The 27,406-nt window shown below is 46.0% G+C and overlaps 1 protein-coding gene across 2 annotated transcripts in view; it reads right to left on the minus strand.

Annotated features, from left to right (window-relative positions):
* Positions 1 to 27,406, minus strand: part of GNG12 (G protein subunit gamma 12) — a 124,958-nt gene that overhangs the window by 50,040 nt on the left and 47,512 nt on the right. For both annotated transcript variants that reach the window (XM_024734642.1, XM_024734643.1), the window contains exon 2: positions 25,305 to 25,358. The gene's annotated coding sequence lies outside the window, so the exon portion shown is untranslated. The remainder of the gene's footprint in view (positions 1 to 25,304; positions 25,359 to 27,406) is intronic.

A 27,406-nucleotide genomic window follows, 5' to 3' on the forward strand; every position in this document is an offset into this window, starting at 1 on the left:
AAAAGTACACGCATCAAATGCCTTCTGTTGTACTGCTCCCGAAAATATTCCCTGGCCACTTAGGTAACCAAAAGAGCCACACCTTGGCCCCTGTTCTCATACGACAGCATCCCCCAAAGATACACCTAATTGATTTTCCAGCACGAAAAGCAAGACTGGTAGAAAGGGTTCTCCTGTGGACGCTCTAGAAGAGCCAAACCAAAACAACAGGCAAACAGGAACCTCTCCCAAACCGCACATGCTAATAAACTCACGTACTAAATGTGCCTCTCCCCAGGTTTCAGAATTCACGGCTGCCTTTCTAACCCAAATCAGCATTTAACGCAGCACAGCAGAGATGTCAGGTTAATGACCGTGAAGTGTGAGAAGTACCAGTGCATTTGTATCACATCTGTCTTTCAGCAAGAGTTATTACCAAGACACAGGGAACTGTGGTTTCTTCTCCACCCCTTTGTGCCTGGCTCATCCTTGATTGACTGATTGGGCTGACCCTTTAATGGGAAGCTCTGAATAACTGGATGTTCTTATTAGCAGCCGTTTCCTTACATCAGTATTTAAAGAAAAGCTAACACATGTTCCTCTACTCCTCCACCACTGGGAAAACTATAACTTAATCAGGACAGGGATTAATTACCAATATTCATCTTTCCTTGGCGTTTCCGGATGTTGCTCTTCTTCCAGCTCTGATCAGTGACAAGAGGGCAACTGTCTAACAAGTATAGGAGACTGGGCTGAAAGAACCTGAATTCCAACAGACAACTTTGAAAGTATGATTGTTTACTCTTAAAAATTTCACACATGAACAGGGTACTGTTGTCTCTGAAAAATGCCAAGTGTGCGTGGGTGGAATTGACAGGTTTTATGTAGTCAGATTCCAGTTATTTGAACTATCATTCTAATTTGAGGATGGCAGATGTTGGCATGCATGCTGCCCCTCCCCCCTGCACCCCTGGCAGACATCACTAATGGATCGCAGTGCTCTTTCTTGTTGGGCCCAGACATGAGTTAATTAATACCCTTTTCAACACCTGGCTCCAATCAATTGTAGGTGACACATAAGTTGCAAACAATTAGCTAGCCCTGTTCTAGTGGATTTAGTACTTTAATTTTTTACCTTTAATGCACCAGTTGACGAAGGTATCATTATTTTAGCAACAACCTCTCTATTCTCAGCTTATCCCTCTGCTAATCTGAGCTGCAAATAATATTAGCTATCGGTCACTGCATGTTTATTGTGTGCCAGACACTTAATGCCTAAGTGCCAACTTATGTCTGTGCGTCCTTACAAAAATCCCAAAGCAGGCAAGGGTAGCTTGAACCTGATCTGTATCACAGCTTCCAGCAACTTCCCCTGGTGACTCCCTGGCTGAGCTGGTGGCCTCCCTTTAGCCTCCTCCAGTGCCACCACTGCACTGCCCTTGTTGTATTACAAAAGCAAGCTCATGTGGCTGTTTTGTCTTCTCTATTCAACTTCATGAAGGCAAGACCCACGTCTTAGTCACCTTTGGATACACAGCCCCCGGCACGTGGCTGAGTTCACAGAGGGTGTTTGATAAATATGTTGTAAGAATGTTTTTGTTTCTGTGTGTTTTTTTAAAGCTCCTGTTTTCAAATAAGCTCTAAATCATGCTCTACACTGAACAGATAATCCGTGACAACTGCTACCTCTGGTGGTTATTTAACATCCTAACAGCAAGGCGTGCGGGTGCGGGAAGGGGATGGGGGCAGAAATGAGGCAGGGTCCGGGGCAGCCCCCAGTGGCCTGCTGGCATCTGCTCTTGGCCTCATTCTCCTCTGAGCGGTCCCTCATTCTCTGCTTCTATGTTTCTACCTTCACTCTTCACTGCAATTTTTTGTGTGTGCCTTTCTCTGCCTTCCAAATGGGATCGTGTTCGCCTCAGTTCTGTAATCCTAGCACTTACTAACATGCTTGTGCAGTGCTGCATAAAGATTCTTTGCAGAGATTTTTAGTAAAAACAGCACTGGCCTGCGTGGGGAGAGCAGGGAGCTGCTTCCGGGACCCCCCCCCCCCCCCCCCCCATTGCTCCGCGGTTTCTGCGCTTGTTCACGACGGAACACCTGCCCCAGCAGGCCCGGCGGCACCCAGAAAATGTGATAAGTGCCTTTAAGCACTGTGCCAGGTGAAAAGCAGGTTACCACTTCTCCTTTCCCATGGACGGGGCCCCGGGCTGTCACCAGCACATCCCCATTCCCCTCGGGTCCGGCCCGCTGTCCTCCAGTCCCTGTGCAGCCCGCTCCACCGTCCCCCGTGAGAACCGGCCATGCCCTGCCCCAGCCTGCGGAGCTGTGGCCTTTCTACCACTGCTCACGGCGTCTTCTCGCCTCCTCTCCTCACCACCTCTCCGCACGGATTCTTAGGAGGATCAGGCGTAGCCTCCCAGGGGGGCCCTCCGAGCCCTGCACTGACTTCCGGCTCACTACCTCTCAGCTCCTTCCGACCCCACCCGCCGCCCGCGCTAAGCTCGGGTGCCACCTGTACCACTCATCCTTCACGCCCACCGCCGGGATCCGCTTGGGGAGTGGCGTCACCATCCACCATCCGGGCAGCTGCCCAAGCAGCCGCTCGGGAGTCACCCGGGCCTCCTCCCACTCCGCACCACAGCTTCTTGCTCCTCGTGCTGCTCGCTCGACCTCCCCAATACTTCTCAGGTGGGTACGCTTTTATCCCCCATTGCCACCACGCTGGCTGGGACCACGGGCAGCTCCCCACGGGATTACTGCAACACTGTGACAGCTTTGCTGGTTGGTCTGCCTTCCAAATCCCAACCAATCCCTTCCTCACAGCCACTGATTCCTGAAAGAAAAATCTGATCGTGTCCTCCCCTTTTCAGACTTCTTCCCCAACGTAGCTGTCGCTTCCTCCCGGAAGCCTCGATGATATGCTTCCACGGCGCCTGTAGGAGCATGCCTGTGGGTCTTCTCCACCGAGGGCGCACCCTGCTTTCCTCTGAACAACATGAGCTACTTTATCACTCCCTCTGGCAGGCCCTCCAGCCCGCCACTCAGTGGCCATCTCCCCCTTCCTCCTCGCGGCAGACCGAAGGCACCATTTCCTCACGTGATTAGGGCAGATCTAGATGGGTCTAGGCTAGGGCACGGAAATGACCCCATCCTATTTGTCAGGGATGAATTTAGGGGTGAGCATGTCTCAGTTCCGGCCAAGAAGACATAAGGGGAAGTTGGTTGGTGGCTTTTGAAAGGTCTCTTCATTCTTAAACAGGGATGCATAAGAAACCATTCTTTATCTGCTTTGGCACTGGTGTGAGAGGATGGGATGCCTGCAGCCGTTCGGTACCTATGAGGAGAGCTAGCTGATGCTTTGAGGTTGACATATAGATAGAAATTGATGTTGTCAATGAGCACTAAATTGGGCAACTGGGGACAGCCTACACCTGGACACTTTTTTTTTAGGTGAGATACTAAGTCCCCTTTTTGGTTTAGGCCCTTTTGAGTTGGATTTTCTATTACTTGTAGCCCAAACAGATACAGCTTCTTAGGGCATTTTCACTTTCTATTTTGTCTTAGAGGCACTTAGGTATAAATGTTTCTCCTGTGAGACCATGGGCTTTTTAAAGGCCATGTTTGCATTTGATATATCCTTGCAGCCCCCAAAGGCAGGCTTGGTTATCCCACCCCTTGCCTGAATGAAGAGCAAGCACTGTCTTCTGGGCCTCATACTGTGAGGTGCCAGCACCCTTCGCATGGGTCTCACCTTCCTCAGGGGCTTAATTTGTTTTGGTTTTGCTTATGTTTTTCGAATGTTCAACAAAAAAATATAAAAGTTCTATGGTCAACTCCAGGAGGCAGAACCTAGCTCATCCATCCTTATACACCTTATACTGCCGAGCACATGCTTAGTGCAAGGCGGACACTCAAAATGTTTGCTAAATGAATAATCTGCTTCTGATGAGTCGAGGGCACTTAGGCTCATAATGATGAACGGTAATTATGAACAAACTGTGCTAAATATATCCTGGCCTGGGACATCACTAGTGGTTAAGTTGTTGTTTGTTTATATGAGAGCCTTGATCCCACCAAGATGCTAAGGCTTTAAAACAGAACAACAAGCAGAGCCAGGCATTGGAGAATGAAGCAAAAACTAAAGTGCAAGCAGCAGACGTGCCTGCTGAGTGCGCACTGAATGCCCATCTTGTTTGTGCCAGGCCCTGGGGTCACAACCACAGATAAGACAGGCCCACGGTCCTAGAGGCTTTGCACCTGCAGGGTGGGTGGAGAAAAACAGACAACTTCCAAACAGTGTGGTCACTGTTATAAGAGGTTAGGTAGATGGTACACAGGGATGCCCAGGCCAGACTTGGTGAGTCGGGGAGGCCCCCCAGAGGAACATTTATGCTGCTTCTGAATGCAGCGGGGGAGCTAGTTAATCAAAGGGGCACAAAGAAAGGAGGACAAAGGAGTAGCACGATCAGGCTTGTAGTTTATAACAGGCCCATTCTGGTTACATTATGGGGTGCAAGAGGCAAGGCTGGACTCCGGGAGACCAGTTGGGAGGCTACTGCAGTAATTTACTGCGGAATAACAGAGGTCTCCTCTCAAGCTAGAAACAGGTTGATGACAAATGACATCAGGCATGAGTCTTTAAGAGCTCGTGGTGCTGTGGACGTTGCCCAAAGGGTGAGAGCTCTGGATACCAAGCCTCCCATCTTTTGAATGCGGGACAGAGAATGGGTTTGAGTTGGAGGCCACATGGCACAGCCTAGTGGTTTAAAATTTCTACCTGCTGGTAAAACTCTTTGTTAGAATGAAATATGAGAACCTGATACTTTAAAAGAAGTAGAGTAGCCCTGTTGAACCTGGCGTGTGTGTATGTGTGTATATGGATGTACATGTGTGCACACTTGCCTGTGTGTGACGTCATGCCCCTTCATTCACACCTATCCCATGGTCACGTGCACCGCAGGGACGATCCTGGTCCCAACACAGTGACCCAGCTCAGGCCTCTTTGACCCTCAGTTTTTTTAAAAGTCCCATGAAGGGGCTGGACCTCAGAATCTCTAAAATCAAACACCTGCCTTGAACTTCCAACTTTGGGCAGCAAAAGGGTTTGGTAAATTAAGGGTCCTGGATAACCGAGCACAGGGGTAATCTGCACTTGGAGGTTGACGATTCTCTAGCTGAGAGCCTCTCAGCCAGTCCCCCTGGTTAAGGTTCTGAGGCTGGTGCCCTGCCTGGCTGTCCAGAGCCTCGAACTGGGGCCATCTTCCTCCCTACCACGGTATGATGTTTCTAGGTGAGCCATCATGAGAGAACACAGGCAGGAAGCACTGCCCCAGACAGGAGACGGGAAAATACCCACTTGAACCTAGCATCACCTTTGGCCTCTCACTTCCACCTCTTCTGCCTTGAAAGTGTCCAGTAGCTTTGTTAATGACACACAGCAGACATCCACCCACTTCCAACTACACCCTGGGAAGGTGAGCACAAGACCAGCATGGCCAGAACGTGACAAGTCATGCGGCCGAAGGAGCAATGACAAATGGGAGCCCTTCTACCTGTGCCCTCAACCTTCCACCTCTGCCTGCTCGGGGAATTTGTTCTTTGGACTACCGCCTCCCCCTCCAACAGCTCCAACCTCTCCCTGTGTCTCCTTTGACATGCATACTTTTGGTTACAGTGAAAAAACATCTTCTATTTCAAGGGAGAAATATTCAGAGAGAAATCATTGCTTTCCTCGAAAAGGTTGAACCCGGGGCCTGTAGTTCACACATGCCCACAGAGATACTGAGAAGTTCTGAGGAAGACTCAAGACGGCACAGTTCACGTACAGAGAAGCAGCAGTGGACGGAGGGTTCCAAAACCAAGTCTCCGTGCTCAGAGCCACACGTCTGAGGAGGAGGTTTTAGTCTAACTTCTTTTGGGTTTCCTATTGCAGTGACACATAAAAAAACAAGCAAGCAAAGCCCTGGGACTGAATTATTGTAACCATAGAATAATTTATGAGGCCTGGGTCATGCTTTTCTTCCTAAGACCTCATCGGCACGGTGATGACCGAAAATATTGGCCAGTCTCAGCGGTCAGCTCACTCACTAACAGAGGCAGCGGGTCCCCTCAGCTGCTCACGTCCCCTGGCACCGGCCAGGCGTCAGGACCAGGGAGTGGGCCTGTCTGAGGGTTGCTTGGGTGCACACACTGACGGTACAACCTCCAGGGCTGGCTTGACACCCTGCAACCCTCCGGCCTTGGCTTTTTGAGGCTAAAGAGATGCTGCCAGACACCACTCTACCAGGACAAACAAGCCCAAGAAACACCTGCCAGAAAAGCATGAAGCAGATAAAATGTGCTGAGATGCTCCCTGTGGAAGTGTTTCCTGGAAACATTTGCCACAATGATAGCCTTTTCCTCACTGTTCCAACGAAAGAGTATCTTTCTACCAACAAAGAGTCAGGAGCAAAATCCAGCTCATTGAGCTGCATATGTATCCCATAATACTAATGGAGGCCGGTGTGGTTTTGAGTGGGGGTGTGAAGACCTGTATAGTTCTTCCTTAGGGAGGCTTCTCTGTGTTGGCTAATTATAGTCTGAGAACTATTCAATTCAATAAACACTTATCACGTTCCTACTGCATACAAAGCATTGTGGGTGACAGCATAGTACAGAGGTAAACAAACAAACAACTCTGGAATCAAGTGGGCCAGGGTTTGTGTTCTGACTTCCACTCACTCCCTGTGTGACCTTGACAAGGTTACATAACCTCTCTGTGCCTGTTTCCTTATCTGTAAAATGAAGGTAATAATAGCATCTACCTTATAGGACGGTTGTAAGGATGATACTTAAAGCACTTAGAGTAACTCCTGACCTCTAGTAAGTAAGTACTCAATACCTGTTGGCTATTCTTATTATGCTCTTTTTGCACCTCAATTTCCTCATCTATAAAATGGGCATAATAACCAAACCTACCTCGTAGGACTGTTGTAAGGATTAAATAGAATAATGAATGTATGGTGGTTAGCATAATAGTTTGCACGTGATAAGTTGTGTAATGAATGCTAGTCATTGCTATTCCTAGAAGATCCTCCCCAAATTATTATAAAAATAAGACACCAAAGAAATGCTTTCTTTGAACAATTTGAGCAAAGGACATTTTGTGACTATCCCCCCATCACCCCCTTCCACCCAGTTATGCACAAAACACTGTGCTTTGTATTGAGTAAGCTCCACAGTGACACTCTCAGGAGTTCTGATGTCCCTCCAAATATTCCAGGCTTCCCTTTAACCTGATACTGACATGCCATCCACTTTTCCCTTTAAGCAGCTATTTAAAATTCTGGCTTTGTAAAACAGGGAGCAAGGCACACGTGCTTCTCCTGCAAATGCTTCTAAGGCCTGTCCACTTGGCTTGGCAGGGAACAGCAAAGTGGTGTTCTATGGTATCAAACACCAGAAGTAGACTCAGCTGCTAACCTTACAGAGCTCTTCCTCTACCCTGGCAAAGTGCTGAGCATGTTATACGCATGACATAGCTAAAACAAGGGCCCTGGGGAAGTTTCAGGGTGTCTGAGGTCCGCTGGTGGGAGCAGAGCTAACCTAAATCCATGCACACAAACCCTGGGATACCTGCCTCCCTCTCAAGGTAAGTTCCCCCAACTCATCCAAGGCTATAAGGGTATAAGATCACTCCCATTATTCTCTTGGTAGGGCAACCGGTCCTTTTTTTTTTTTTTTTCCCTTTGTCTAACCCTGCCACCTAGTGGCCATTCAAGCACACAACCATAGGTCTTCCCAAAAGGCAGGAGGGACCTGACGGATCAAATCCAAGGTGAAGAAAGAGAGAAATGAATGAAGCACGTTGCCTAAAGTTAAAGAGAGAAGGAAGCCAACATGAACAGTGTGGAAAACCTGCACCCTAGAGTTAGGACATGGTTCTGATTCAGACTTTGCCTAAATTCCACCTTCAGCAAGATGCTTCCTTCAATCATTCAACAGACATTGGCTGAGCACCTACTACGTGCCCATTGCTGTGGCAGATGGTGGGGACATGACAATAAGCAAGGAGGACAAGTCTATCTTCATAGTCCAATGAGAGAGGAAGATAATAAAACTGGGAATCAACATGACAACACTAGTTGATATAAATCAAGGACTTATTCTGTGATTATTACTCTCGCTTTAAAAATGAGTGGGAGACAACTACTGAAGCCCGCAAGCCTACAGCCCGTGCTCCACAACAAGAGAAGCCACCCAATGAGAAGCCCGTGCACCGCAACGAAGAGTAGCCCCCGCTCGCCACAACTAGAGAAAGCCCAAGCACAGCAACAGAGACCCAACGCAGCCAAAAATAAAAAATTATTTTTTTTAAAAATGAGTGGGAGAACATGTAAGCTATGATTAATAACCTTTCTAAGTTTCTGAAAATGAGGTTGTTGGACTAGATGCTAAAAAATTTCTAAGGCCTCCTTCCAGCTGTTTCTTTTTACTTCTAGGACTTTTGGGGTAGAGCTTAGACTAGAAACCATGTCACTTAACCAAGAATCTAGGGCTTTCTCTTCATACACAGTGCTAATCAATGCTTATTAATAATAAGCAGTAGTTATCAAATACTTACTATATGTTACATCCTGAATTAATATCAGCTCGTGCAATCCCTTTTCCAAACTATGAGATATGTTTAAAATGGAAATAATACCTGAGTAAAAAAAAATCATGATCTAAAATGGTTAAAAAAAAAAAAGGTTCCAAGATAAATGGAGAGAAGCTTCCAACCCAAACCAGGTGTAGGATTCTTAACCACTATTTTGTCTCTGATCTAATGGTGGATTAATGGTGGATTAAAATTACTTACGTACTGGTGTCCTCAGGCTCTGAGGACTAGAATGGAAAATGGGCCTAAGCAAAAGATGGTTCAAAGAACAGTTACTGTCCAGGAAAATAAGGAGCACACTTCTCAACAGCAACATTGTTTTCGGCGTAACTCTGGGACTCCAAAAACAGTTGCAGAGCCTGCGAGGCCACATGCAGGCAGACCGACCCCTTGGCTTTATTTCTGATACCAAATGAATAAAGCACGTTCCAGCAGTTCCACTGAGTACATCAGAGATCAGCAAACTCTCCAACATGGTATTGCCATCACCTTTATTCTGTCCTCCCTGGTGTATCTATGCTGTATCTGTGGTGGGAGCGATCAGGCAAACTCCCACAGTGATTCTGCAAATGGAGGCAGTGGGTTCATGGGCGGCCTTTGCTCCAGAGCCACAGGGAGCCTCCTCCTGCTTCCTGCAGCAGGACCACTTCCTCCTAAACCTGGGAAAGCAGACCCTGTGGGACCTGGAGCTTCCCATTTTTGTAAAACCCTCACCTCCCTGGCCAGGGTCTCCAGAATGACACTCCAGCGGGCCAGAGTGAGGACATATGCTAGATACACTGAAATGTTCAGCCTGCAATGCTCTGCTACCCTTCTCCGAATGGCAAAACCTCACTTAACTTTCTAGGTCTAGAGATCCATGCCTGCCTTGCCCAACCACTACCCCTGCCGCAAGCCAGGCCCGCCCATCATAAGAGCTGCTATGCTCCCATAGTACCTAGCACGAGATCAAAATCACTGGTTTGTCTGTCTGTGGACTGTGAACGCAGAATATGGACTGGGTGGCTTACCCATCCTTATGCACTCAGCATATGCACTCAGCACGCTGTCTGGATTGCAGAGGTACTGACTTGCAAAGAACTGGAAAGTAGAGCAAGGAATTCCAGGGCTTAAGAGGTCATTTCGTTTCAGCTCCTGCCCAATATAGGATTTCCTTTGAAATGTCATTAAAGAAAAACAAAAGTTTAAAAAAGTATGTGTGTACATTCATACATATACGGCATCCTTCTACCAGAATGAAGCGCATGGTGGTAAAGACACAAAGAACAAGATCCACTCAGGTCTATTCTTTGAGAGTTAGCCATCATCTTTCTTGAGAAGTTTTGTTTCCTCCTTATTTTTCAAGAAATGCATGCTACTTAGAGAAAAACGTGTGAGATACATTAACATGGATACAAGATAACAAAAGATAACATGTTGCTGTATTTCCTTATCTTTTCTCTATGAGCTTTTAAAGTAGCTGAAATCACACTCTATTATACAATTTTATGTTTTGCTCCTTTTCAGCAGTGACATTTCCTGAAGTGATTATAATCTCTTCATAAGCATCCTGTTTTAAAACTTTTATTTTGACATAATTTCAGACCTAGAGAAAAGTTGCAGGAATAGTACAAAGAATTCTCTGATACCCTTCACCCAGATTTGGATTCCTCAAATGTCAACATTTTATTATATTTAGTTTAATTTCCCTGCACTCTCCCTCTGAGGGTGGGGCGGGGTGGGCAGGGCGGAAGAGAGAGAGATGATGTTTTTTTACCCCTAAATACTTCAGTGTGTATTTTCTACAAATAAGGAGTTCTCTTTTTTTCTTTTTTAATTAATTAATTTATTTATGGCTTGTTGGGGCTTTGTTACTGTCCAAGGGCTTTCTCTGGTTGTGGCAAGCGGGGGCCTCTCACTATCGCGGCCTCTCTTGTTTTTGTTTTTTTTGGTTTTTTTTTTGCGGCCTCTCTTGTTGCGGAGCACAGGCTCCAGACGCGCAGGCTCAGTAATTGTGGCTCACGGGCCCAGTTGCTCTGCGGCATGCGGGATCTTCCCAGACCAGGGCTCGAACCTGTGTCCCCTGCACTGGCAGGCAGATTCTCAACCACTGCACCACCAAGGAGTTCTCTTAAACAACCTCACTACAATTAATATACTGCCGTTATCCAATCTGCAACCTTACTCAGATTCCAGCAATTCTCCCAATAATGTCCTTTACAGCAAAAGAAAATCTAAAATTCTACGCGGCATTCAACTGTCTTTCCTCTTTAGTCTCTTTTAATCTGGGACGATTCCTAAGTCTTTGTATTGATATTTCATGGAGTTGGTATTTCTAAGAGTAAAGGTCCAGTTATGTTGTACAACGCTCCTCAATTTGGGTTTGTCAGCTGTTTCTTCCTGATCAGATTCAGGTTTTGCACTTCTAGCCCATAGAAGTGAATACACATCATTTTTAATGATTTCAGTAAGATTCCATTTTACATAGGCATTTCCTGATTGCAGAATCTTGGGCTCTTTTATAATTTTGCTGTAATTGCAAAGTGAAGCTCTTTCTCTTTCTGCCTACCAACTATCCATTGGCCTTTCTCCATTCACTTCTATATTTAAGGATATGATATTAACAACTTGTTCTAAGATGCTGCTGTCAACATGCAGTCCCACAACTGATAACCGGCCTTGCACACTGGCATATTATAAGACATATTTTAATTTAGGGAGACAAAAAATAATATTGCACTGCTGTTTCAATAAGCTTTGTCTTAAAGGATGGTTACAAACAGCACTGCTCCTCTCATGATTGACCCTGAATACATGTGTTCGTTTGTTCACTTGTTCATTCTTTTGTTTGTGTGTTCCGTCATTCATTCGAAATTTTCAGAGCGTCATTCATTCGAAATTTTCAAAATTCATTCGAATTTTCAGACACAAAGTGTCTGCTTTGTGCTAGTATTCTTCTAGGTGCTGACGTCAAGCTCTCGTGTAAAGAAATAAACATGGTAATACAGATTATTCTAAGGGCTATGAAATACCCTGGTATCAAATAACGAGAGGGGGCGCTCCAGATGGAGCAGGCAAGAGCCTGGTGCTCTGAGACAGACACAGAGGCGCTATGGCTGCAGCTGGGACGCACAGAGGAAAAAGGGAGCCTCTCCAGTTCCATCCCATAATACTTATCACGACTATCCTCAAAATGTCTGCAAAACCTGCCCTTTACCAAAAACATGAACCCCCAGATCGACCAAGCCCAAATATGCATTTCTAAAGTGTGCCCTTCTCCTTCCTGTTCGTCCTGGTCAGCAGAGTCTGAACTTCAGGGTGCGGCCATTTGTGAATAATAATAAAAGCTTGAAAATGCCTAGAAATTAGAGGGAACTTACAAACCATTCTGATGTTGCTCAGCCTTGCAGTTACCTGGACATCAAGGAATCATTAATGAGTCAGGCTGTCTCAACATCAGATTAATGGCCAGTTTTAACAGTGGAAAGGGGACAGATGGCCAGGAAGAGAGAAAGGTGTGTGTGTGTGTGTGTGTGTGTGTGTGTGTTTGTGTGTGTGTGTGTGATCTCCTCAAACAACTGGGATGGTGGCTGCAGCCACCAGCAAGGAAAGAAAAGCAACCAGTCTGTGCTGTGCTGTGGCCTGAGGCTGGGCCAGCAGCAAGTCCAGCTCCCCAGGCCCATTCCCTCCTCTGGGTTGTGTCAGAGTGAGTCAAAAGGCAAGAAACTAGAGGATTCTCCCAGGAACTAATCCTGGGAGAAATATACCCCCCCACCCCCAAATAATGCCTATTTAGTGCTTAGGACAACTGGTTTCCATACACTTGGGGAAAAAGCAAACAGATGATACCATCAAAAAATTGTTTTTCTTACATAAAAATTTCGTGAGATAAAAAATTAGACAATATATATAAAAATATGATCAATAATCATTAGAAAACTCCATTAAATATTGAAAACAATTACATGAACCTACAAGGTGTGTGTGCACATTCGTTTTCTTTCACATCTTTCTTTTGAGGAAAAACAGCCCCAAGGCAGTTAATCTGATGTATGAGTAACAAACAGCCTCTTACAATGCCAGGCTCTCAAATCTGAAGTGCACCTAAGGGTTTCTGAGAGCAGAGAAAGGTTTAAAAAAAAAAAAACTATTAAAAGCATTACTAATATAAACACTACAATTGTATCCTCCACTTGGGGGATGGAGATCCAGGACAATGGAGATGATAAACATTCACCGGGGACACGAACTACCACTTGGTGAACGAAAGACAGCAGATGAGATTCTATTAGGTAGGCTCTTATTATTGAAGACACAACAGAAGCTAAACAGTCAGGTCAGTTCTGGTAATTAAAAGCAGTTGAGTAATTAACAAAAGATTGATAAAGGTGTCAGGATAAAATCATATTTCAACAGAAGATGACATATATGGGAAGGTTTTTATATTTCAACCATTATCCTTCTGTTTTGCATTTTCCTTTTAAAAATATGTAGGAAATAGTGAAATGGCTATCACCTAGTTAGCCCAAATCTGACTTTCTGGAAGCTGTTAGCAGTAAGTGTAAATGAACTAAGGCAAATAATTTAAACTCGCAGCACTAAAGCAAAAGACGTCAACGTGGGCCGTGGTGAGCTGGAGTCTGAAAGTCAGGATCACTAACAGATATCCAGTTGGTGGCTGAAATCCCTATTTTCTGGTTGGTTCTATGTCTCTGCCACAATCTCAAGGAGTAAAAGAAGCCTACAGACTGGTAAGGATTGGCCATAACTAGCACTGGTGGCAGAGCTTTGGCAAAAAAGTCCACTACAGTTTAATAGGTGTGAGCCTTAAACCTAGTGGCATTTTAACCATTTTACTCTTTACAGATATTAAAAAAAAATTTAACCCTAAGTTTAGAAACAGTTAGTTTCAAGGCAAAAAACCCACCCCAAAACCTTATACACCCAGCCCCTTTCACTGTCCTAACTCATCACAGGCTGAGAATTTCCAGATATCAGTCATGACAATGATGCCTGATGGCTCATTTTACACAGTCCTCTATTTCTCCACCAGGGGGTGAAGTTGGCCAGCATTTGACTGAAAGAGAAAATTATTTTCAAACTTGGGTATCCTTTTGCATAGTGGTAGAAAGACGTTCACATACAAAAAGGGCCTTTCCCCTCCTTTCGCTTCTTCTCAGTACATTTAATCCTGACTGATTAGCAAAGCACTCCAGCCCTTGTGCGGCATGAGAGGGAAGGGACATGATTATGGCTGAGAGCAAGCCAGCACACATTATCTGCACAGTCCTGTAGGTTGGCAGGCCCATTCTCCCAAAACTTGAGATCAGAGTTATGGTTTTGCCAAAGCTGATACAAGTTTCAAGGATATTACTTTTTTTTTTTTTTTTTAAAGGAGAATTTTCCACCAAGCCTATTTTAGCCAGCTGATGCCTCACACGGGGCTGGCTCCCTCCTGCCGGGCTCCTTTGCAGGGCCTCCCCTCCCAGCAACCACAAAGCCACGGGAGGGCTGAGAGCACCCGCCCTGCCTTCCTGCAGGAACGGTGGGACCTTTCCACCCCGGGGGAGGGTGTCTGGTGGCCAGGAAGAAGCCCAGACAGCAATTCTTGGCTGGGCCTCCCTCCCCCTCACTCACGGGGTTAGGAGCTCTGGGAGGGAACTCAGGTCTAGCTGGGTCAAGCCGCAGCAGAGGACACACACACACACACACACAGGGCCAAAGCCTATTCCTGAGTTCAGAAGCAAACTGGAGTTTTAGCGTCTTGGTGAAGGCAAAATGGGGTGGAGGGAAAGACGCGGAACGCTGTGCTAGTTCTCCCCGGACCTGGGACAGATCCAGTGTTTTTGTGGCTCCTGAGCCTTGTACAATTTGGGGGCCTCTTTAAAAAAAGAATGCAAAATTAGGAATGAGCTATAGGACATCAGAAGGAGTCCTTGCCGATGAGAGATCCTGAGGCTTAAGCTTCATAACCGCCATCAGCTCCTTCGTGGGCCCTGGAGTGGAGCATGTGTGGCGGCAGGGGGCTCTCGTGAGCCTTATCCACAAAACGGCAATGGGGGGTTTCTCTAAGGCCACGTGCGTTGGTTCAGTCCCTGCCTCAGGGAGTGGGCTACGGAGCTGGGCAAGGAAGAAGGCAGGAGGTTCGGTTCCGCTTCCTCTTCATCCTGCCCGCACGCGTGGCAGATGCTCCATACACACTTGCTGACCCACCAACTCAAGTGGCCCCACTGCTTGGTCCCCTACCCGTCCCTCCCTTCTTTCTGGCTTCCCGGCCACATTTCAAGTTTCCACATCAAGGAGGATTACTGCTGAACTGTCTGTCTGCAGGGGTGAGTAAGTCAGACCCAACCTATGAAGAGGTTTCCTGCTCACCTGGATCATTCCTCACCGAAGGTGTCCAGGCATGAGTGACACAAACTTCAGAATCAGCCCAACAAATAATGATGTCATCATCATTCTTCGCAAACCTGGTATTTGGTGCAGCACGGGCACCTGGTCGGTAGGAAGCAAGGGGATAGGAGCTCTGTTGCTCAGGACTGCCCACTGCTCCAAGAGGACCCTAGGGATGAACTGCTTAACGGAGTGCAGGTGTTGCCCTGTGAGAGGAGAAAACCTCCCTGTCAGGAACCCCTGCTCCGCCCTGGCCAGCTCGCCACCCTCCTGACCAAGCCCCGATCTCCAGTCTGGGTCATCTTGTTATAGTCTGGCCCTGTCTTCTCCTCCATGGCCCCTTCTAAGACCTCCTTGGATGCCGGGAAGGTGCCCACCATGCATCTTTATCGCAAGAGCACAAAATAAATTGATGTGAATTTAGAGTATCTAGCTAAATACAGCTATGCTTGCATGTTTCCACGGGACTTGTAAAAATAATATATAAACTCTCCTAATCTAGTGGCGAAATCACTTACTCAAAACTTAAAAGGAAATGAGGCGAAGCCTAAAAAAATGGAAAGCCATTTGGTTTAGTTATATAGCTTACTTTCATATATGCTACAGTTTGGTATTTATAAGCAAACCAGCTGCTAAATGTTCTTTCTTGAACAAAACAGTGAGAACAACTTCTTACATATAAAAGTGTCTTCGTGAAGCCATTTATCACAAGGAAAAAAGTGTCCTGCAAATTCTTATCTGTAAAATGGAGCTAATATTGTGATGGGAATATATTATTTAATGGCCACCATTATTTGGGTGCTTACTATGTGCCAGGCCTGTGCTGAGCATTTCATATAGATTATTTCACTTAATCCTCTCAATAACCCTGTACAGGGTTATCCTCCACTTATTAATGTGAAATTTGAGACTTTAAGAGTAAGTGACTTGCTCAACTATTGCTGGAGGATTGACACTTGTTTTCAAGGCTTTAAAAGTTTTTTAGAAATCATCACAACAGTCAAATGCAAACAATGATAACAGCCCATTTACTGAATATATACTATGTGACAGGCCACTGTGCTGAATTCATTACATGCATTGGTTCCTTTAATACAGCCCTCTTGCAAGGCAACTGTCATTATCCCCATTTAACAGATGACGAAACTGAAGCGCAAAGATGCTAAACCACTCTGCCCAAAGCATCTCAAGCAGCTGAGGAATGGTCTGAACTCCAGTCTCTCTGCTTATACTATGCCACCTCCCTACTGTAAAATGCACACAAATATTAATAGAAAGTTTGTTTTCAGTAACAGCCCGTTAGCTATTTCATATATAGAGATTTTTGAAGGGCCCAGTAAAAATCACTCTATTCTTTCATGCCAAGAGAAGAAGATAGGTGAGCAGTGCTAGGGGAGATGAATTCTGCCCTCCGGGCCTCTGTCTCCAGCATCACGTGGGGCAGGAGGGAGGGCACAGGGGCGGGGGAGAGAGGGAGGGAGCTGCACCTCACCATCTTTGTAGACAGCATGAAAAGTAACACTAGCATGTAAACCAGGTTCACATCTGGATACATAAGGTTGAGACTTGCCAGGGGAACCAGTCCATAATGGAACGACCCAAAACGCATTTAGCATTTTCTTAGGCCATTGTCCCCAAAGTGACTTCAACTTTAGCTGACCCAAGAGGCTTGCTAGCACGTGTCGCTCGCTCATCTGAGACGCTGCCTTCACCATGGGGTGGGGAACAAAAACACAGAGTGATCAACTTGTTGTGGGATCCACCGTCACAGTGGCCCAACTTGCACATGACAAAGAAGGTCACCTGGCAGAGAGGCCCAGTTCACGATGCTGGGGAGAAGGCAAACCAACCAGCTGAGTCCAAAGGACACTTAAACATACGAGAAAAACTGCAAAAAAGCAGGGATGGGGTGTCTTTGGAGGGCAGTAGGGCACATTCGGCAAGGCTTGATTTTGGAGAGTTCATCAACTGTGGATGGACCCCTGATCCAGATGCCCCCATGAAGCAAGGCAAATCAGCTCTCAGATCAAGAGAAAGGATACTAGTTAGGGTAATGAGCATGAGAAATGGTGCTTGAACACAGAGTTTCCCAATACTAGCTTTCTGCTGGGGTTATGTGCTGTTGGCGTGACAGCAAAGAAAACCGGCCCAGAGACAAGGTCAGAGGCTTCCCTGTGGTTTTAGAGAACAGAGTGTTGGTGCAAACCTGGCTGCCACTCGAATCCCTGCAGCCCAGGCAGATTTTCTCAGACGAGCCTCACATGCACACTTCTGATCCCATCAAAGGCCAGGTTACAGGGACTCAGGCTTGTCTTCATGGGAGCAGCATCTTTCCAACGACTCCAAGCATCTGAAAATCGGAATGGGATGCTTCTTGGGAGGGAGGGAGAGAGGGAGGTAGGGAGCTTGCCATGCCTGGACAGTTTTCAAGCACAGGCTAAAGGACCGCTTTTCAGGGTGTTGCAGAGGAGTTCCTCGAACTGGGCCAACAGTTAATATAACAAGATGCTCAAGTGGAAGTTTCCATTGTGGCAACACGATTCAACAGATGGGAAATTCCAAAGCCGGGGCCAGACCACTATATGGAAATTCCTAAGAAGTTGACCTAGCTGGTTCAGAGGTCCATAAGGAGGATATTAACAGGTTCAGGACAGTGGAAAGTGATGGAGGATTTTGTGGGGCAGATTCCTCAGAAATGCTTTGATTCCTGGCCTCCCCAAGGTGGGTGGAGTGGTGGGAGTCCACTTTTCCTCTCAAACCTGGAGACAAGAGTTTCAAAAGACAGCACCTGGAGGGCTCCTCGAGTTTGGGGATTGGTATGTGACACCTGCTTGAGGAACCAAAATGTGGGAGGGGAGCTGAAGCAATATAAGGTGACAGTAGAAGAAAGGGTCTGCTTGCCCCCTCCCCTGATGGGGGGTTAAAGGGCACCAGGAATGCCAGCTCTGGTCTCTTTGAAACAGGCTCTACCCACCAGGGCTTCAGACTGAGGATGAGGGAACCCCAAAGAGAGAATCTGTATGGGAACGAGAAGCTGATGGAGGATGGTAGCAACCAGCAGAAGGAGAGGCATTGCCCGAATCCTGGGAGGTCCTGGTGGAATGTGCTGGTGTGGGAGTCCTCAGGACAGCCATGGAAACAGCTAGGAAAGCAAAAGAGAGTCCATTCACCCACCAGCCAGGCTCAGAGAACCCAGTGCCAGGCGCGACAACAGTGGTCAGGTAAGAGCTTTCCTCTCTCCCTGCCTCACCTGGGCAGGCCTGGAATGGTGGGCAAGATGGAGGGAAGTCTTCTCTTGGAGTAAAAACTGACCGTTCACAGACTAAAGTGAGCATTTCCAATTTCCAGAAAGTATGCGGGTGTGTGTGTGTGTGTGTGTGTGTGTGTGTGTGTGTGTGTGTGTGTGTGTGTGTGTGTGTGTGTGTCACTTATAGGGGCCGTAGGACTTTCTGTTACCTAAGAGTAACCAGAAAATGTGTGTGTGTGTGTGTGTGTGTGTGTGTGTCACTTATAGGGGCCGTAGGACTTTCTGTTACCTAAGAGTAACCAGAAACGTCATAGGCCTGATCAAGTTTTTATCAGGAAATGGGGAAAAACACACCCCAGTGAATCAACTTTAAAGGCATGGTGAGAGACAAGAATAAAGCTGTGTCTTAATTACGTCTCACAAGCTGTGCTGTACAGTGTCCTAGTCACAGCTAACCTTTGCAGCAGTGCCTGTGGGCCAGGCACTGGGACGAGGACTTTACGGACATGACCTCATCCAGGCCCCCAACAGCTCTGTGAGGCAGGTATTATCACCCCTTTGACAGAAAAGGAAACTGTGGCTCAGAGAGGTAAGGCAACTTTCCCAGAGTCACACAGGGAGGTGAGCAGAGTAGTAGCTCGGACTCAACCACAAGTCTGACATTGAACTCTGGACTCTCTTCTCCCAGATGAGTAGTTTTCAGCAGCCAGTGGTGACCAAAGCAGGATAGGGGCTTGGGATCTTTCCATCCTTCCCTCTAAGGAGTCCCTGAGCTAGAAAAGCAGAGAGCCAAGTTTGAAAACCACTGAACTGCATGATCTCAGCAGTCTCCTCCAACTCTGGGGTTCTAGGATTCTATCATGTGGGGGTTGGGAGTGGAGAGGTGTGGACCCACAAAAGAGGACACGGGGAAGAGGGAAAAGCCAGACTTTGTGTCCTGTGTTCCCAGAGAGGCAGCCGAAGGAGCTGGTTCCAGCAGGTGGTACCATAACAAACCTGAGGTTCAGAGAATTACAGTCACGTGTATAAATATACAGTTCAGACAATGCACATAAAGCACTTAGCACAGGGTGAACACCAGAGTAAAAGCATTAGGTAAATGGCAACTACGACTGTGAAAAGTTTACATATATGCCTAAAACCCTCAACATGCAATTTGATGACACATCCTCAGCCACTGACATCACTGTGTCTGTTCCATAGGGAGCTGTGTTTATCATGGACGCTAAACTCTACTCGTGGAGCCAAGAAAAGAAGTGAACACATAAGATTAAGCTAGCCAAAGCCAAAACAATTTGAGTAAGTCTGCTCTTAAGCAGTAGGGGGCTAGGGAGTCCTATGAAAAAATCATGGAAGCATGATCCCTTTCTCCAGTTTAAAAAAAAAAAAAAGTATATACACAGCATTTTGCAAATAATTAGAGAAGCCCATTCATTGACTCATTCAATGGATTACAGATCCACTGAAGTCTATTCATCATCTTCAGGTTAATAATCTAGATCCAGGGGACACGACATGAGGTCGTCAGGCCAAAAGCTGCCTACGTGACCCTACAGTGGGGTCACCTGCTAGTCTGATCATGATACTAAACTTGGAATAGGTAGTCAATGTAACTGAAGCTGAATCTAATTTTAAACCTTTCAAGTTTAATGGACGCCAAATGAAGAATTTCTAAATCAGTGCACTCTGGTACCTAGAAATTTTAATTGCTTGGCATGCTCTCTCTTTCCTTTCTTCTGGTAACAAAATTCCTCCTTTTTCCTAGGGACCCTGTGCCATGGGCTTCAGGTACGATTCATCCTCTGTCGAGGAACACATGAACAAGCCCTGGCCAAGCAGATACTGCTTATTGCCTACTGCCTACTTCTAGCCAGGTTGATTCAGGCAAGGAATCCAAACTGGGCCAGACCTCCTTGGTACTGTTGTTAGAACAATGACAAAAGAGGCACTCTCTTTTCTCTGAGATCCACAGCTGTGAAGATGATGGAAGTGTAACGCTGATGGCTACTTCTGCAAGGTACTGAGGGGGAGACTGCCTGAGAATGAAGCTGACAGAGTTAAGCAGAATCAAGAGATGGAGAGAGTGAAGGATAATGGCCTGATGTTTTCTGGAACACCTGGATACACCTATGCCCGAAGTCCATGCCAACACGGACATGTTAGTCATTAAGTCAAGACACTAGTTTAAGTTGGACTTCTGTTACTTGCTACCAAAATAATTCTAACTAAGAAACCTGATCTAAATGAAGACAAAGCCCAAAAGGAAATTCCCATTTATGGGCAGTCCTCGTGGAATTCTGGGCTCCTCTCTGACAATGATCCTTACTGAATTAACTTTTTTTTCATCCTATGCACATTACTTTCATATCACCCTCTGCTCCCTTACCAGTGCTGCCAACCCATCAGACACTACTGCTGCAAAAATTATTAAAGTCACCGACTAGAAGAAGAAAATCACATAAGTGGACAACAGTAGCTCAGTTTATAGTTTGCTGCCATCCAATACATCCTTGGAGTCTACTAATCTTATTCCAGTGAGCTTCTCAAACTGCCCTGGTTCCCTCAAAAGGTACAGAACACTCTGGTATCTAAAATGACGCAGAGCCACAGGGCTCAAAACAGAAGGAGAGATACACGTGGAGCAAGCGAAGTGGGCCACACAGGTCACAGTGGACAGGGTCAGTGTAAATTCTGTGCATCAAAAAGCCACTCCGCAGACTGAGTCAGGGCATAGCACGATTTGGAGTTGGGAGAATAACTTTCACTGAGTACTTCCCAGGAAGTTGTTTGTTATTCTTTTAGAACTGGGATGGTAAGGAGATCTCAACTCGTGTGCCAAGTCTGGGCCATAGCCAAATGTCTGGGCTCAGCATCAAGAGCCATGACGGTCTGTGACATGCATCACACGGGAGGGAGGCGGGATGAATATATATGCTTGTTATTACAGCTGAAAGTATTACTTTTTTTTTTTTTTTTTTCGGTACGCGGGCCTCTCACTGTTGTGGCCTCTCCCGTGGCGGAGCACAGGCTCCGGACGCGCAGGCTCAGCGGCCATGGCTCACGGGCCCAGCCGCTCGGCGGCATGTGGGATCCTCCCCGACTGGGGCATGAACCCGTGTTCCCTGCATCGGCAGGCGGACTCTCAACCACTGCACCACCAGGGAAGCCCTGAAAAGATTACATTTTATACTTGGGTGAAGCAAGGCCAGCAGAGAAATGCACACCTGGCCTGGAAGGCGCTTCTTGGGCGGCACTCAGGTGTCACACATCGTTGGTCTACATGGAGGGTGGTCCTCGTCAGTCATTTCTATAGGGATGTTGCTCGCTGCCTTAGGTGGCATCCTCCCCCTGAGCACCCAGGGGGAAATTACTCTAAGTCTCGAAAGAATCACAATCAACCTTGCTTCTTCTGAGTAACTCGAGTGCTTTTATCCTCTAGCCACCACGACCTCCTAACTGAGCACGTTCTCCTAGTACTGACTGCTCAGAAACTCAGAGGCAAGGCCATGGGGGCTGCTAGTGTGTGTACAGGCTCTCACTTAAGAACTGGGGGCCTAACCTAATCTCGGATTTCACCTTACTTTTCCTTCCCCACAAATTTCCTTCCTTCCTTCTTTGTCTGAATCTTAACATATGTGTATTTAAAAGGCACCTCAAAACTCTTTGAAAGAAGACAGGCACATACACTAGATCAACAGCAATCAAAATCATGTACGACGCATCAGACAGTGAACAGAGGACAGTTTTATAAATGCTGCCTGTTGTGATAGCTGTTACAGGGGAGTCCCAAGCAAGCAGCGTGAGCCCGTGGTGGGCCTTAGACCAGAGACAGCCCTGGGCCAAACTGTCACGTCAGCAAATGTCTCAGACCACGCCCTCCCGCCCTCCTGCACTCCCCTCCCCCTACTCCATCCTTCCTCAGGCAGTTGGGGGCCCTGTGGTCCATTCCTGCACGTCCCACACCTACTCTCTCCCTAGCACTGTTGGTTGCTCTCCCTCCCCCAACTTCTCCCACCAATCAAAGCAGATCACACTTCTACAGGTCCCTGTACTTGACACTGGTAAGCTGTCAATGGTCGATAGCGGCTCAACCAACTATTTCTCTCAGGAATGAAGAGGGAGGAATCAAAGGACTAAATCACTAATGGTGGAATAGGCTGTAATTATGATACAGATGCAACTGAACAAGGGGATCTTCTCGTCAATTTCAAATAATTCTATGGGAAGCAGTTACCACAGTGCCCAGCATACAGTCGGCATTCAATAAACAGTAGACACTAAATGACTACTGTTGCTGTAATTATTAATCCTTCCACCACTGGATTACTCACTGTCTATTCCTCTATCACTACCATGACTACCACCACAGAGGTAACTGCCCCTTTTGAAACACTGGCTAGCCACAGATCCATAATCAATTAATGTATTTTAATTACATTCTACGGTTTATAAAGCACTTGCGTATACATCATCCTTTTTTTTTTTAAGAGGAGGGAACACTTCTTTTTATTCTTTTTTTAAACAACTTCATTGAGATATAATTCATATACAATTCACCCATTTTCATGTACAATTCAGTGGTTTTTAGTACATTTACAGGCACTGCGCAACCACTGCCAGAATGAATTTTAGAACATCTTCATCACGCCAAAAAGAAACCCTATACCTTTTAGCTATCCCCCCATGTCCCCCATTTTCACCTCCCAACCCTAAGCAAGGAATAATCTACTTCTGTCTCCATGGATTCCCCTATTCTGCATTTTCATATGAATGGAATCATATTATATGTGGACATTTGTAACTGGCTTCTTTCACTTAGCATAATATGTTCAGGGTTTATCCATGTTGTAACATGTATCAGTACTTCATTCCCTTTTACATCATCCTTTTTTATCTTCTTGGCAATCCTCAAGTTAAATGTTATTTCCGTTTTACAGATGAGGATACTGAAGCTCAGAAAGGTCACATTTATAAGGTCCTAGAGCCAAGAAGTAGCAGAGCCAGGACTCAAACCCCAGTCTCGTATAAATTTCTTGTTCTTTCCTCCACAAGTGGTTGCCAACTGTGTAGCTATTACATCAGAATCATCTGAGTGCTTCAAGATCCCCAGGGTTGAACGTAGTCGGCCCAGTGAAGGGACTGTGAACTTGTATTTCAACAGGTACCTCATGTGATCCTGGGGAGCTGCTGGTGGGTGACCAGGTGCAGGGTCCTGGCTGACTAAGTACCCACTGTCCTCTCGGCCCTGTACTGAGTACTGCAAGGGAGACACATGGAACCTTCTGCTCTCAAGGCACTGACAAAGCTACCGAGGAGGTAAGACTAGCGAAGCTGAAGAAGGGTGCATGACGGAAGACAGTGTTTGGCTTTGAAGTATTCGGAGCAGAGAAGATCACAGATGGTGGGAAGAGGCAGGGAAGGCCACGTTACAGAGAAGGGAAGATTCTACCGGGCCCTGCAGAATGAGGAGGATTTCCAAGCAGAGAAGGGGTGAGCTGCATGAGGTGTCCTCAGGAGAAACGGTAAACAGGCTAGTCTGGCTAGAGGAAAAGGAATAGTGGGAGCTGAACAAGAGAAGACTGGGCCGGATAATGGAAGTGGAGAAGCCAGAGAGGAGTCTAGGCTGGTGTGGTGGATGACATGGGGGCACTGACAGTTTCTAAGCAAAGGAGGAACTTCCTGAAAGTTGAATTGAAGGAAGACTGGTGTGGCGGTGCTGCGTACCATGAAGCGAGGCTGGGAGCGGAAAGCTGGTATTGGCAAGACCACCCAGGATGCTGCTGAACTGACCGGGATGCCAGGCGGCAGACAGCAAGACCAGGATCCCAGGGTCTGTCGATCAGAACGGGCCGAGGGGACGGGCTATGAGATGGGAGCGTGACCTGAGCCCTCTCACTCTCCAGGCGCTTTTTTCATTCCATCACAACTGTTTTCGTGAGACCCATAAACACTGTAGGGTGGATTGTGAAAATGGCCGCAAATCTTCCCCTCTCTGTAACCATCCTCCCTGCAATGTGATTCCGCAGCTCGTCTCACCAAGAGGTAGAATCTATTCCTGTACCTCTTGAATCTACACTAGCCACACAGCTTCTTTTAGCCAACAGAATGTGGCAGAAGCAATGTTGTGGCAGTTCTGAGAGCCTTGGCCTCAAGACGCATCTGCTGTGTCTCTTGGTACCCTGCCCAAATGCCATGTGCACAAGCTCAGGGTAGCCTGCAGGACAGTGAGACACATGTCTTAGTCATTGTCATCACTCCAGCGGACAGCCAGGTGACCCCCAGCCTAGGTGACCTGGACCTGCAGCTGACTGAAGACACATGAATGGTCCTAGCTGAAACCAAAAGAATCACACACCTAGGCCCAGCCCAAATCGCCAACTGACAGAATTATGGGATAAAGAAATGATTGCTATTTTGAGTCAGTGAATGTTGAAGAGGTTTGTTATACAGCAAAAGCTAACTGATACACAATGCAAATGACATTATCGCCACATATCAGGGAGCGGTGTCACCTGAAGCCTCAGAAGCTTTTGCACTTCAGAAGTACATTACTTTCCCAGCTCTAAAGGAAGTTTTCTACCACTACAGAACTGTTATCTCATGACAGTCACATTTAGGTTTAAAGAGAGATGAGAGAAAAAATAGGGCAATAAGAAAGCTAATGTTACATCTATGAGCCAATCTTCATTACAACACACTGCAAGGAACTGTCTGAATTCCTTGGCTGAAGTATCACTTTGTTGTTTTGGATACTGTTTGAAACAAGCAGACTATCAACAGGGGCCTGGAAATAGTTTCAACACACACAAAAAGTTTTTATTTTAATAGTATTTGGCATGCAATCATAGATCTTTTCCCTGATCATGTTCTTAGCAAAAGAACATGGATTGATCTGTTTTTTTAAGGCATGGAAACATCGTAAATCATTTCAGAGGAAAAAAAAATGTAAATAAATAGACATCTAATCATAGTACTAGTAGAGATGCATCTAACTTAGAAGTGTGAGTATCATTTCAAAAGTGATGTCAAACGGTCACTTTGTTTTAAAAATGAAAGAGCACTTACCAGTAAGACTCTGTGTGGCCCACCGTTACCAGGTTTTTAGGTGATGGAATAAGTCTGAAATAGAATGAAACAAGCATTCCATAAGTAAATCACATTTGGAAAGGGTGTGCCTTCGATCCCAGTGACTGCCATCACATTGAGTACTTATTCTTTTAGTTAAAGATTAGCAAAGCTTTTTCTGGCTCCTGATGGAATAGGGAGAGTTTTTTGCCTACATATTTCAACTTCCTGAACAGAGAGCATTCTCTCATCTCCTTCAGGGAGTGTTCAAAGTCTGAGGCCAGTATAACTATAAATGGTAGTGTTTTTGTCCAAACCCCTCCAAGTCAGCGGAAGCCTCCCGGGTTGTTGCTCTTGCTTTGGTCCCTCCACTCCCTTCTGCTAGCACCAAGCCATGAGTCCCTTTATGGAACCGATTAAAAAACGGATGGTCCAGTATAACTTGAAGGGCAATAGGAGGAGTGTACCAGGCTTTTCAATAGTGATCACCTGATCACAGATAACCACACCTTTTTATTTTATTGATAATGGTGAGCCTAAAGCCCTGCTGTTCCACAGAAATATAACACAAGCCACATATATAACTTTAAATTTTCTAGTGGCCACATTAAAAAAGAAACAGACGACAATTTTAATATTTATTTAACTGAATTTACTCAGAATATTATCATTTCAACATGCAACCAATATAAAGAATGATTAATGAGACATTTTGCTTTTTTTTTTTTTTTTTTCATACTAAATCTTCAAGACCCAGTACATTTCAACTCGGGCTAGCAGCAGTCCAAGTAGTCAACAGCCACAGCAGCTAGTGGCTTCTGTACCAGACAGCATGGGCCTAGGGAACGATCCTTGGCCTTCAGGTACTGGAAAGGATCCAAAGTGAGTGAAATGCACATGGAGATTTTGTTTATCTATTTTCCTGCTCTTAGGAATTCATCATTAATTACCACATTCCATGATGTCATTTAGTAGAAATAATAACATAATAATAGGAAGAGATATGGGAACATATGTATATTCGTAACTGATTCACTTTGTTATGAAGCAGAAACTAACACACCATTGTAAAGCAATTATACCCCAATAAAGATGTTAAAAAAAAACATAATAATGGCAAATACTGTATAGTACTTGCTATGTGTTCTCGGCAAGCTCCCATGTTACCTTAATGAACCCTCACAATAACTTCACGAGGTACGTATATTATCATTCCCATTTTGTAATGAGGAAACTGAGGCACAGAGAGGTTAAGTAATTACTCAGTTATAAGATACTGACAGAGCTGGGATTCTGATCTACGTAGCTGGTCTCCAGAGCCCATGCCCTTAGCCACTATACTCTCAATTAAATTTGAACGGGTCAAAATAAGATAATTACTTTCAGTTTTAATTATAACTGTCAAGTGATCCAAGGTTGCTCCCATCATACATGGTCAGATAATAGCACTGATGGCAGATGGAGAATTGATGGGATGTACTAGCAAATTAAATTTAAAATAATTTGGGGTGGGAACACAAAATCCACAGGCAAGCCTGGGGTCAAAAAGACTGTACTGCGTCTAGGGGGCCTTTCTGGATGACCAAGATGGGGGTGCAGGGAGAGGTTAAGGTGGGGTCTTTGGAAAATCGTGTCTTTGTGATTTTTCTGAGGGAAGAGTCTATCACTTTCATCTGATTCTCAAATGAGTCTGTAAGCTAGACATCTCTGTATCTGTCTTAGCAGGGGTAGGGAGTAGAAAGGAATTACATAAACATATCCTTTCACTTTATTAATCTGTGCCCCCCTCCAAAGAAATCATACCCAATGAGCAAAATCAAATCCACACACATGAATTTCCTGCCCAAATGATAGGGAAGGAGGCTGGTGAGGGACATCATTTAGAATCAACAGGCTGTGGGCTGAGGCCACTGGGGGTGCTGCCTCCCAGTCTCCCAAGGCGACCCCCGAACCTGCTGAAAATCCTTCAGTGGCTTCCTCTAGGTGGTAGGATTAAGTCCAAGCTCCTTAGCCCAGTCTCCAAAGCTCCAGTGACCTCATGCCTGCCCCTCAGGCACTCTCCTGTGGGCACTTGCCCTTTACCCACACAAACCTATTTACAT

The sequence above is a fragment of the Neophocaena asiaeorientalis genome, unplaced genomic scaffold, assembly GCF_003031525.2.
Source record: "Neophocaena asiaeorientalis asiaeorientalis breed wild unplaced genomic scaffold, Neophocaena_asiaeorientalis_V1.1 scaffold15, whole genome shotgun sequence".
NCBI lineage: Eukaryota > Metazoa > Chordata > Mammalia > Artiodactyla > Phocoenidae > Neophocaena > Neophocaena asiaeorientalis.